Raw genomic sequence first — 11,230 nt, 5'->3', positions numbered from 1 at the left:
GAGCATATAAGGAAATACAGATTAAAGACATTGGTAATTGGTTGTGGTGTACATTATCTAAAAAGGAATGTTGATAGACCAATGCATACATAAACACCTGCGAGAACTAAACATATTTGCAGACACCAGTTGACAGAACACGATGCAAAGCATAATTAGGTAGATTATTTTGTGGGGGATCGCTGTCAAGACATGATACATTACATCGACCATACTACAATTGCTATATATAGTGTTTGATTTACATTTGAACAGTCCTGATGGATGAATACAAGCTAGGTTTTTTTTGACTTATAAATGCACCTATCATTTTGTATTGTAGGTACACTATATTATGAAAACTTTTTATATTTGTATACGGGTTGGAGCACCCCTAGTGTTCCAAATATATAAACTTGCTGATAAAAAAAAAAATCTCATCAATGGAGTTTTTCCAAGAACTGCTCCTACCCCTCCAAACACCATCAAAGCCAAGGTAACTGCAGCAGCACAACTCCCATTCTAATCTTGTGCCTCCTTACAAACACAGAGACTAACCCGTCATTGCCACCCAACACTGCTGCTCTAAGCCACTCACCCCTCTCTCAGTACTCAATCTTGCTCTCTTCACTTGCTTTTGCTTTTGCCTCCACACGGATCTCAACTTCGTCGGATCATAAAGATAAAATGAACCTGGGAAATTAATACTCAAATGGAGAATGAGGAACAACACACGCTTCCAATGAACAGTATATATATTGTGTCACTAAGTAAAGCTTTTTACATTCTCAACACTCTTTATTTGCTTTAAAATTTCAACATTCTGTGGAGGAGATAGCAACATTAGTAACATTAGTGTTGCATTATCAGCATTATTCACCAAAAGTTATGTTCTAACATTGCTTCGTACATCAGAAACTTATTTGGTTTAATATATTGTGAATTGATTAAGTTATTTTGTGTAGTTATAGTACTTCGAGTTACATGCATATGTTAATTAATTTTAGAGTGTAAATATTAACTAATTAATATCCCAATGCAGTTAATTCAATTTACATTTAACAGGGTGAGTCTCTAGTATGTATAATGTTAGAATGTAAACTTTGACACCAATTTTATTTAAGATCATGTAAGAGCATATTCTCCTTCAAGCTTGGATCTGAAAATCTGATGCAACATATGGTGGCTTGAGCTTCCACAATTCATTCAGAGAACTCAAATGTCTACAATGTATTTTGTATATAGCAAACAATTTTGATGTATTCCGTGCTTTTTAATAGAGAATGCATAAAGTAATATCATGGGCTAGGTATAAAGGATTTAAGAATGTTTAACATGACTTTGTTAGAAGAATGGAAGTGGAAGTTAGGGAGGGATGAACCAGGATTATCGAAAGAAGTATTCATGGAGAGCACTAGACAAAAGAATAGATGGAAACTATTGTTATCAAACTATGATTTCAACAAAGATATGTTTTGATAATATTTGTTATAAGTTATTATTGTTTTATATTAAGTTTCTTTTTTAAAATGCATTAACACAATCTTGATTTTACAAATTTTATTCTATTTCACAGTTTTAGTTGCACAATTTTGTGATAAGATATGAATTTTTCAAATTTTGAGTTTATTTTTTTAAAAAATTAGCTCACCTTTGCAAATTTTTGTGTGTACATTTTGTTTTTTTTATTTTGCAATGGTCGTATTTTGAATATATGCCAGCAGAGATAGGATCTGATGGCGATAATATTATTGGAGCTGAAAGAATTAGTATAGGAGTATTTTTAAATAAATAGTTGAACATTTTGAAAATTTGTATATAGTTTATATCTTGAAGTACTAAAAGAATGTTTGTTTAGAAAAAAAGAAAATTAAGATGTTACAATTTTTATATCAGAGCAGCAGTTCAAACCTTAGGCAAACTGTGGGAAGTAGGGTTTTGTGTTCCTGTTGCATTGGTGCCATTACAATTGAAGATGACAATGACGTACCAATTGTGATTGATTATCGCTGTTTAAAAAAAAACTCATATTTTCTCCCAATTTTATTTTAAAATTTTTTTTGTAGGAAATAATTATAAATTTTGTTGTGAATTTTTTTTTCAAGAAATTGCTACTAATTTTCTTGCAAAATATTTTGTATAAAATACTTTTTACAACAAATTTTATAGGAAATACTTGCAAATTTTATAATTTTGTAAGAAATAATTACTCACGAAAGAATTACCTATCAATTAAAATTCTCAGAAAAAATGACAGAAAAAAGTCTTTTCTTGCAAATTTTTTTAATAGATTTGCAAAAAAAATCTCATTCAATATGAGAATTTATATTAGTGTATGAAAAAAAATACAAACTATGAACATACCATTTACATACTTGGGCTTACCAATCGGAGCAAATCATAGAAAGAAAGAGTTTTGGAGGGATATATATGATCATAAGAATTAGGAAGAGACTAGCAATACAAATGAAGATATATATATATATATATATATATATATATATATATATATATATGTATATATATATATATATATATATATAATTCATAGGGAGGGATGCACTACTAAAAATTCTCATATTACATGAGAATTTTCTTGCAACTTTGTTAAAAAATTTGCAAGAAAATACTTTTTCTTTCTAATTTTTCTAAGAATCTAAATTGACAGTAATTCCTTCGTGGGTAATTATTCCTACAAAATTATAAAATTCGTAAGTATTTTCTACAAAATTTGTTGCGAAAAGTTTTTTATATAAAATATTTAGCAAAAAAATTAGTAGCAATCACTAATGAGAAAGTAAGGAAAGAGTGAAGCGCCGCAACGATGTGAACTTTTAGGGTTTTCAGTTTGATTTATATAGTCGAATAGGAGGGTTGATTATGTGGTTGTAAAAATTCTATCATTATTTAATTATTTTTAATAAATAATACCATTAATTCAATTTCTTAAAATATAAAAATAGATATAAAATCAAAATTTTATAGAATATGCCTCATAATATATAAACAGCGTTATAGAATTAGTATAGAATAAATAACATTTTATTCAATAAAAAATTGACAATATAATCAAATAAAAGTTTCATACTAAATTGAATATTTGTTAATATATATATATATATATATATATATATATATATATATATATATATATATAATTATAATTATAGAAAGTAGTATAATTAACTTAATTAAAATAATAAGATAACTTGAAGAGATTATTTATTAATATTAATAAATTAATTAATTATCTAAACTTCTATAAAAATATTTTTTAGTGTTTATAATATCTTCTGTAAAATAAATAATTGGTTTTGAAAACTATCACTTTTAATTTATTTATACATTTATTTAATCACATAAGACACTCATAACTATGAACTAGTGTTTAGAAATTGAACTTTCAAAGATTTTCAAATATATATTTTTACAAATTTATGAGTTACTTTCTTTTAAACCCATTTACTCTTTTGAGAGAAACAATCTCCAGCTTTGCATATCGATTTCCATTATATTTTTATCATCATATCGCAATTCAATATTCCATATAAAAAGATAAGTAAAGAAAAACACATAAATTTTTATCTATTAACCTTCACAACAAGCTGTATTGAGTTTTCAATAACTTTAATTATCATATTCATACAAGAAAAACACACACACAAAAAAAAACCCAAATACTTTAGGCTTAGAAAACTTCTTACAACCACACCAAAATATTCTTTTACTACTGTTTGTGAAATTCTATCATAAGAAATATTTTGATTGCCTAATCAAGAACAAAAGTACGTTGAAAAACTTAAAAAAGAAACAAGATCACTTTCAGAATTATTAACTCAAAATAATAAGAAAATGAATGGTTATCTTCGATGTTATTTTATTCTTTGCTCATAAAAAAATACTAAACTCTTAACATTAAATCAAATTAAATTACGAGTAATATTTTATTACTATATGATTTTCAATAACATTAAAATTTCATATGAATTAAATAACACATTGATATATTAATGTATTAATTTTTTTAAAAAGTAAAAAATTAAAGAGGAGAAAAATGAAAAATTTGTTGAGAGTGGGATTTGAACCCACGCCCTTTCGGACCAGAACCTTAATCTGGCGCCTTAGACCAACTCGGCCATCTCAACTTTGTTCAAAATTTTATAATATCCAATATATAATCCAACACGTTAACAAACAAATGATGGGTTAACTATGTTTTTCGTCCCTCAAGTATGGGTAATTTCTGGTTTTAGTCCCCCACGTAATGTTTGCTCATATTCAGTCCTCCACGTTTTAAATCTAATGGAATTGGTCCTCAATTTTAAACTCCGTTAATTTTAATTGACACGTGTCTAACAGATGGCCACGTAAGGATCCCGTTTTCAGCTGAGAGGAATTGATGAACAACACGTGGTCTTGAAATTTTAGGACAGTTTTAAAAGAGGGATTTGGGGTCTTTCTGAAACCCTAAAATTGGAGCAGATCGTGTTGCTTTGGGGGATATAGTATTGAATTCATTGGCAGCCAAAATTGAACTTTGAACATCGTTGTAGGGTGATGAAAAGTGGGAGGAGAGGGATTCATTGTACGCAGAGGAGTAGTGGTTCGAAAATTTCGCAAACCTGTTCGTCGTCGTCGGATATGACATCCAAACTGTGTGGGTGTGGGGAAAGATTACTGCTCCTAAAGACAACGACTGTGAAGAACAAGGGAATATTATTTTGGAGATGTAGAAAATGGGTTGTAAGTGACAAATTTGTTATTTATTGGGCGAACTTGATTTCGTTTGATGTCTTAATGGTTTTGTTTGATTTATGCAGTCCAATTCTCATTGCAATTTCTTTGAATGGTTTAATGAAGAGGATTCTAAATATGAAGGGAACGCACCGGACTTTCAAGACAGTGGTAGAACACGAACTGAAGAAGATGAAGTGTGTTTTGGAGAAGGAGAAAGTTATATTGGAGTTGATAAGGAAAAATGAGAAGTTGAAGGCGAAATTGCAAGAAGAGAAAAATTTTGGGAGATTCCTGCAAGTTTTTTTCCTTTTGTAGTGGACATTAACAGTTGTCTTTGTTTTTATGTTGTTGTTCAAGTTCAATTGCAACTAGTTTTTTAGTAAGTTCTATTTAGCAGTGATTAGTTATGTATGGAACTTTAATGATTAAGTATGTTTGAGGTAACTTCTGGTGGGGAAGTGTTTTGTATTTGTAATATGTTAGTAATGAATGAAATGAGAAGTTCAATTGTGTTTTACATGGTGGTGTTTTAAATAGAGAAGTTCATGCATAGAAACAAGTCTGTTGTAATTTATGAGATTATTTTTACTTAACAAGTCTGTTGTAATTTAATTCATTGTTAGCAGTGGTCCTTTGCTGTAAACTGATGTAAACATGATATCCATTTAATTGATTTCATTAAAGTACTCCATACACAAAGTTTTACTGCATTAACACAAAACACAAGTAATCCATACACAAGTTTTAATGGACTGTCTTCTTCGTCGTGCCTAGGGTTCTTCCAAATCTCCTCAACTGAGATTTTTTACAAATGATAACAGCTTAATAACTTTCTAACATAACCCGCACTTAGCAGCTAAGTTGTTTTAGTGAATTTAATGACATTTTAATGCTAACAAAATCCTCAGCTAAGTTGTATTAATCACATTAATGACACGTGCCTTATTAATGACTAACTAAAACGTGCAACAAATTTCCTCTCAGCTAAAAACGGGATCCTTACGTGGCCATCCATTAGACACATGTCAATTAAAATTAACGGCGTTTAAAATTGAGGACCAATTCCATTAGATTTAAAATGTGGAGGACTGAATATGAGCAAACGTTACGTGGGGGACTAAAACCAGATATTACCCATACTTGAGAGACGAAAAACATAATTAACCCAAAAATATTAATTTTGTTACGTAAGGTTTGAAAACTTTATTTTTATTACATTAAGTTTGAGTTATAATTAAATTGAATGTTTAGAGTGTGTAAAGTGATTATTTTAATTTTGATATCATGACTTTAGTATTGAGGGTTTATTTTTAAAACTACTTAAAATTGATATATTTTTACTTACTCACAAATCTTATTCCATCCATGTCCGCATCACCTTCCGTCACTTGGCTTGGTTTGTGATTTTTTTTTTTAGAAAAAAGTGAAAACTAAAAGAGTGTCATATGAGAGACCTAATTATGTTCAAGTTAACATTTATTCACTTAATTTAATATCGCTGGTGATAAACTATGTAATAGTGATTTTTTTAAAGTATGTATAGAACTTTTTTTTTTTTGATAAAGTTTAATATAGAATGAGTTGAATTTTATTCAATAAAAATCATTTTATTAGTAAAGCAAAAATTTCACTTTGGAATCTTTGTGTATGAAATCTTCGTTTTTATTTAGGATGGTTTGGTTAATTATCATAAAAAAATTAAGTAATTATATATATATATATATATATATATATATATATATATATATATATATATATATATATAAAGAAAAAATAAAAACAAAAAAAATATTTTATTTGAAATTACACATGTCAGTCATGGCGACTACATGTTCTAATGGTATTAAACACATCACCTAACAATTAACGTGGTTTATTCTCAAGAACGAATTTCATACATAATTATAAGTATAGGACGAATTTTGTATATAAGTAAATAGAATAAAAATATACTTATCTCTATTTTATACAACACGAAAAGTTAGTAAGACAGAAATATGTTATTTACAAATGATATTATCAATTATTTCATCTTCTAAACCATTCCATTTTGCAGACAGGTAAGAAGAGAAGCACCAATTGTGGAGGATATAGCAACATTAGTGGCATTATCAGCATAGTATTCATAAAATTTATTTTGTAACACAAACTCTTACACGAAAAGCTCATCTTGTTCTCTATTGTGAACTGAAAAAATTGTTTGTTCAGTAATTAGTATATTAACTTACATGCATGTGTTGGTTAATTTGAAAATATATTATATTTTGTTGTTGTTGGAACTCATCCTGAGTTATGCCTATAAATATTGCTGAGATTTGATATCCATTTTTTTTTTCATATTGATTCGTGCATATTGTTGTTAGCCAAACTATGATTTATGGTTATATATATTGTTACATGTGGCTAATGTCATTCTTGGTTTCAGCCTAAAATTTAATAATTAATTGCATCCAGGCATGAATTGTAGTTTTAGTTTTGAAACCATATATTGTGAAAGGATGAAATCTTAATATAAAAAGTTACAAATTAATCCTTTCATAATATGATTCACAAAGTTGGAATCATAACATGTATTTTATTTTTCTGTATTTTTAACAATAGCAAGAAAATTGTAAATTAAATAATTAAATATAACTGAACACTGTTTTCTGCGTTCTTCTGATCAGATAAAACAAAATTGGCATGCAAAGTACAAATACATGGCTGTCTGAGATGCATTCTCTGCCTTTCTCTGGAAATAATCAAAAACTAAATTTGTCCTTTTCTGCTTTCAAAGAATTATTGTTTTGCAAATGATTCCAGTTACAACTGTGATGCACCAAAGAAAATCCTCAAGAAAAAACATTCAAACTTTTACCACAGAGAAAAAAAAAAAAGAGAGAGAGAGAGAATATGATTTAAGCAATACATGTCATCACTTTATATTGTTTGTCTGTTATTTGAAAATATTTTAAAATAAAAGTAAAACAAACAAATTTTGCTTAGAAATAAGAGAGGAGAAAGTAGTAACATTTATTTTGAGATTATTATTCACAGGTTCTTCAATTACTTAGTGAAACTCTTCTGAAGAAGTTGACTTGCAAAATATTAATGGAGCATTGGTGATCTCAACAAAATTTATTCATCCAATATCTGTCATAGATGTCAGATTTAATTTTATTACTGAATCAATTTAATGGCTCAACAGATAAAGAAGAATCACAGACATGCAGAAATGACAGAAACTGATTCATGCTCATTCAATACACATGCAAATATCTGAATGCGTGTACAAATGGCAGCCATGCAAAAGGGTAACATTCATCATTCCAAGGCTTCTGCAACACAACACAGAAAATGGTGCTGAGATGTATCAGAGGGACAGGATCAATCACAAATTCGAATTTTGAATGTTTTTTGAGCGTTACAATCAAAGTTTGTTGTAATTTAACGTGAAAAATGAGTATTTTGTGTAAGCTTTAATTAGTCGGATGGAATCTATTTTTATTTAGATATGTTAGTTTGATATTTATTTTAAAATAGTGTTAAATTGAGTTTTAATTTTTGAAAAAATATTTTAATTAAATTTTTTTAATAAAAAATTATTAATATCATTAATGACATTAATATTTAAAATGACTTATTAAATTAAATATTGATATTTTTATTAAAATTTAATAGTAAAAATTATGAATTAAATTAACGATTTAAATAATTTTTGTTTGAAAGAGACATAATTAAAATATCCTTTCAAAATCAGAACGAGAGCGGCTAATTAAACGTTTATATAATCATACAATCACACTCTGACAGACACAAAATTGTACTGAGAAGCCTTCTTTCTGAGACAAGTTGGAGCCTGGGTGCACTATAAATACATGCAAACTTTACGTAAAACAATCAAAACACTTAGAATTTGATCGTTATTCATAGAGAAACCTCTCACGAAAACAGATCTTGCAGATACACATTTTGTTCAAGTTCAATCCTAGAGGTTTGTTATTCCAACTTAGTTGTGTGAATTTACTTCTCACTGGTTTAGTCTATGCTTTTGTAAATGTTTCTTCCTTTTGTTTGAAATGAATTTAATAATAGAATGATCGTATGAAGTTATTCTATAAGTTATTATGTGGTAGTTGATAATTAAATTAGGTATACGGAAGTTTCTATAAATTGGTGTATAGTTAAATCGTTTCAGTTTTATTTCATGACAGAAAAACTCACTCAGAAAATCGAAACCAGTGCATCAGTGCATATACCACATCCATTCTAAATGTGATTAAAAAAAAAAATACAAATTAATAGCTAGTCACTAGGCAATTTTATGTTTTTCTTTAAAAATTATAAACATAAATATTTTGTTATTCAAAATATTTGAATGTTATGTATTGATTGTGAGTGGAAGAGATCAAGATAAATGTCCTCCTCGTTCATTCTATAACAAACATGCGAGGTTCAAAAGTTATGCAGTAATGGCAGAAATTGATTCTTCCTTCTTGAATACAAATGGAAGCCAAAAAATTCATTAGTGTGCATTTCAGACTTTCAACACTTTCAAGTTGAAAGTTTAGAAAACACAATGATAATTTTGGATACGCCATTTTTATTTATCCAAGAAATATGAATCAGTTTATTATTGTATAAATTGAACTCTTCATGTTAGCTATAGAATGGATTAAGACATTTATCTTGAACTGTTCCAGTCACGATCAATGCGTAATATCCAAATATTTTGAATAATGGAATATTTATGTTTATAATTTTAAATAAAAGAACATGGCTAGTGACTTGATGCTATAAATTTATTTATTTATTTTCTTAATCACAAGTAGAATGGTGATGTGGGATGGAGAATCTTGGTTGTACATGATAGGGTTTCGACCTCCCCAAATTTTGTTATATATGTATAAATTAATATATGAATAAAAATATATATTTTTTAATTTTTTCATGTTATTCTACCTTCTTCATCTTTATTTTGTCAAACATAGTTAAGTATGCTAAATAATGATTATTTATATTAAAGAATTTTAAGATTTTAAACTCTTAAATGGAGTTAAACACAGTTCCTTTTAATTATAAACTCGTATAAAGATGTAATCCTGGTAATAATATGAGATTAATGTGTGGTTGATTTTAACATCCAAATGAAACATGAATAATGATGGTAGAAGAAGCATTGGGTTGCCCAATTGACTGTAATTATATTGAACAAATATCAAAAGAGAACTTGTAATTTTCTCAGAGAATATCAACATCAACCAAAGCAAATGATTCCATTTCCAACATTATTAAATTATAAATTTATATTACATTTATTTATTTGTCTAAATGTATAAAATTTAAATAAGAATGAGAACAATAATAAATATGATTTTGCAAATGTCTAAATGTATACGGGATTTTACAAATACCTGGATATGATTTTTATCTTTATCTTTTGTATCTTCCTCTTTGTTATATATTTTTTTAGCTAAATTTTAAGATATACATACAGTGATGCATGGACATATATACAGAAATAAAATATTTATGGTATAGTTTGTTTGGTACAACGTTAATCCGTAAACATATGGGAAATTTTAAGAATTGAAATTCATCATCTACTTTTAAAAACTTTTACACATAAATGCCAAATTGATTGCCAAGATTCAAAGGCATTGCATGGAAACCATTGCCAGAGCTTTTTAAAGCCACCTGCATAATGGCAGAACTCATGGAGACAGAAAAAATGTTAATATAACATGTGCCTTTTTTATAATTTTCAGAAGAAAAATACAAAACAATTAATATGTCTAGGTTCAATTCAAATGGAGGTATGGTAGATTTGTTTGCAATTTGGTTGCACGTTGTGTAATATGTATGTTGCAGCTTTCAGGGCTGGTGGAACACAGCTTTTAAGTACCAGATCTTGGAAACCAATTATGAAGAAAGTATCTACTGGTTAGATACATGAAAGAAATCACCATCAGGAAAATTATCTTTTGTCAAACTTTATTTAACAAATTTTTGACAAAATTTCTATAAATAGAATTAAATAGATTAATTTTTTATTTTTTAATTAAAATAAAGTAATAATAGTAATATTTTTTTTACTTAAAAAAGGTAATTTGTCAAAATTTGTCAAATTTTTGTCAAACTATCGTCTTCCGAAAGATTTTGGATGTTCAATCCATTTTTTCTGTAATAGTGTCTGAAATTGTTTTATATGTATAGACATGTAAGATTTATGCACAGTAGAAAAGAGACCATAAATCTTAATATTTTTTGTTTTTTGGTTTTATGTTGTTTATTTGGGTTGAGTAATCCAATTATCTTATTAATTTAATCTGTTTTTGTCCATAAAAGAAAAAATCCTTAGCCTTCATTGTTATTATTCTGGTGTACTCTTACTCATTAGCCAACCCTGTGGAAGATGTTTATTACCTTTTAATAGTTGGTATATGTTTTAAGTTAATTTCCTTTAAATTCAAGTTATTTACAGCTGTTGTATTTCACTGTGCACTTTGGATTTTATGTATAAAATTGTTAGTTA

General features: G+C 27.7%; 1 long non-coding RNA gene and 1 other non-coding gene across 2 annotated transcripts; one reads left to right on the top strand and one right to left on the bottom strand.

Annotated features, from left to right (window-relative positions):
* Positions 1 to 4,043: 4,043 nt before the first annotated feature.
* On the bottom strand, positions 4,044 to 4,124 carry TRNAL-AAG (transfer RNA leucine (anticodon AAG)). Its single transcript has one exon. It is a non-coding gene; the product is annotated as a tRNA-Leu (tRNA).
* A 163-nt stretch (positions 4,125 to 4,287) lies between these two features.
* Positions 4,288 to 5,233, top strand: LOC146880822 (uncharacterized). Its single transcript, XR_014986220.1, has 2 exons — positions 4,288 to 4,722; positions 4,800 to 5,233. It is a non-coding gene; the product is annotated as an uncharacterized LOC146880822 (long non-coding RNA).
* Positions 5,234 to 11,230: the final 5,997 nt, after the last annotated feature.

Source organism: Vigna unguiculata, chromosome 11 (genome assembly GCF_037176805.1).
Source record: "Vigna unguiculata cultivar grain cowpea cultivar isolate G323 ecotype 2 chromosome 11, ASM3717680v1, whole genome shotgun sequence".
Lineage (NCBI taxonomy): Eukaryota > Viridiplantae > Streptophyta > Magnoliopsida > Fabales > Fabaceae > Vigna > Vigna unguiculata.
Note: the sequence above shows the minus strand (reverse complement) of the source record. Positions and strands in the feature narration are given on the sequence as shown.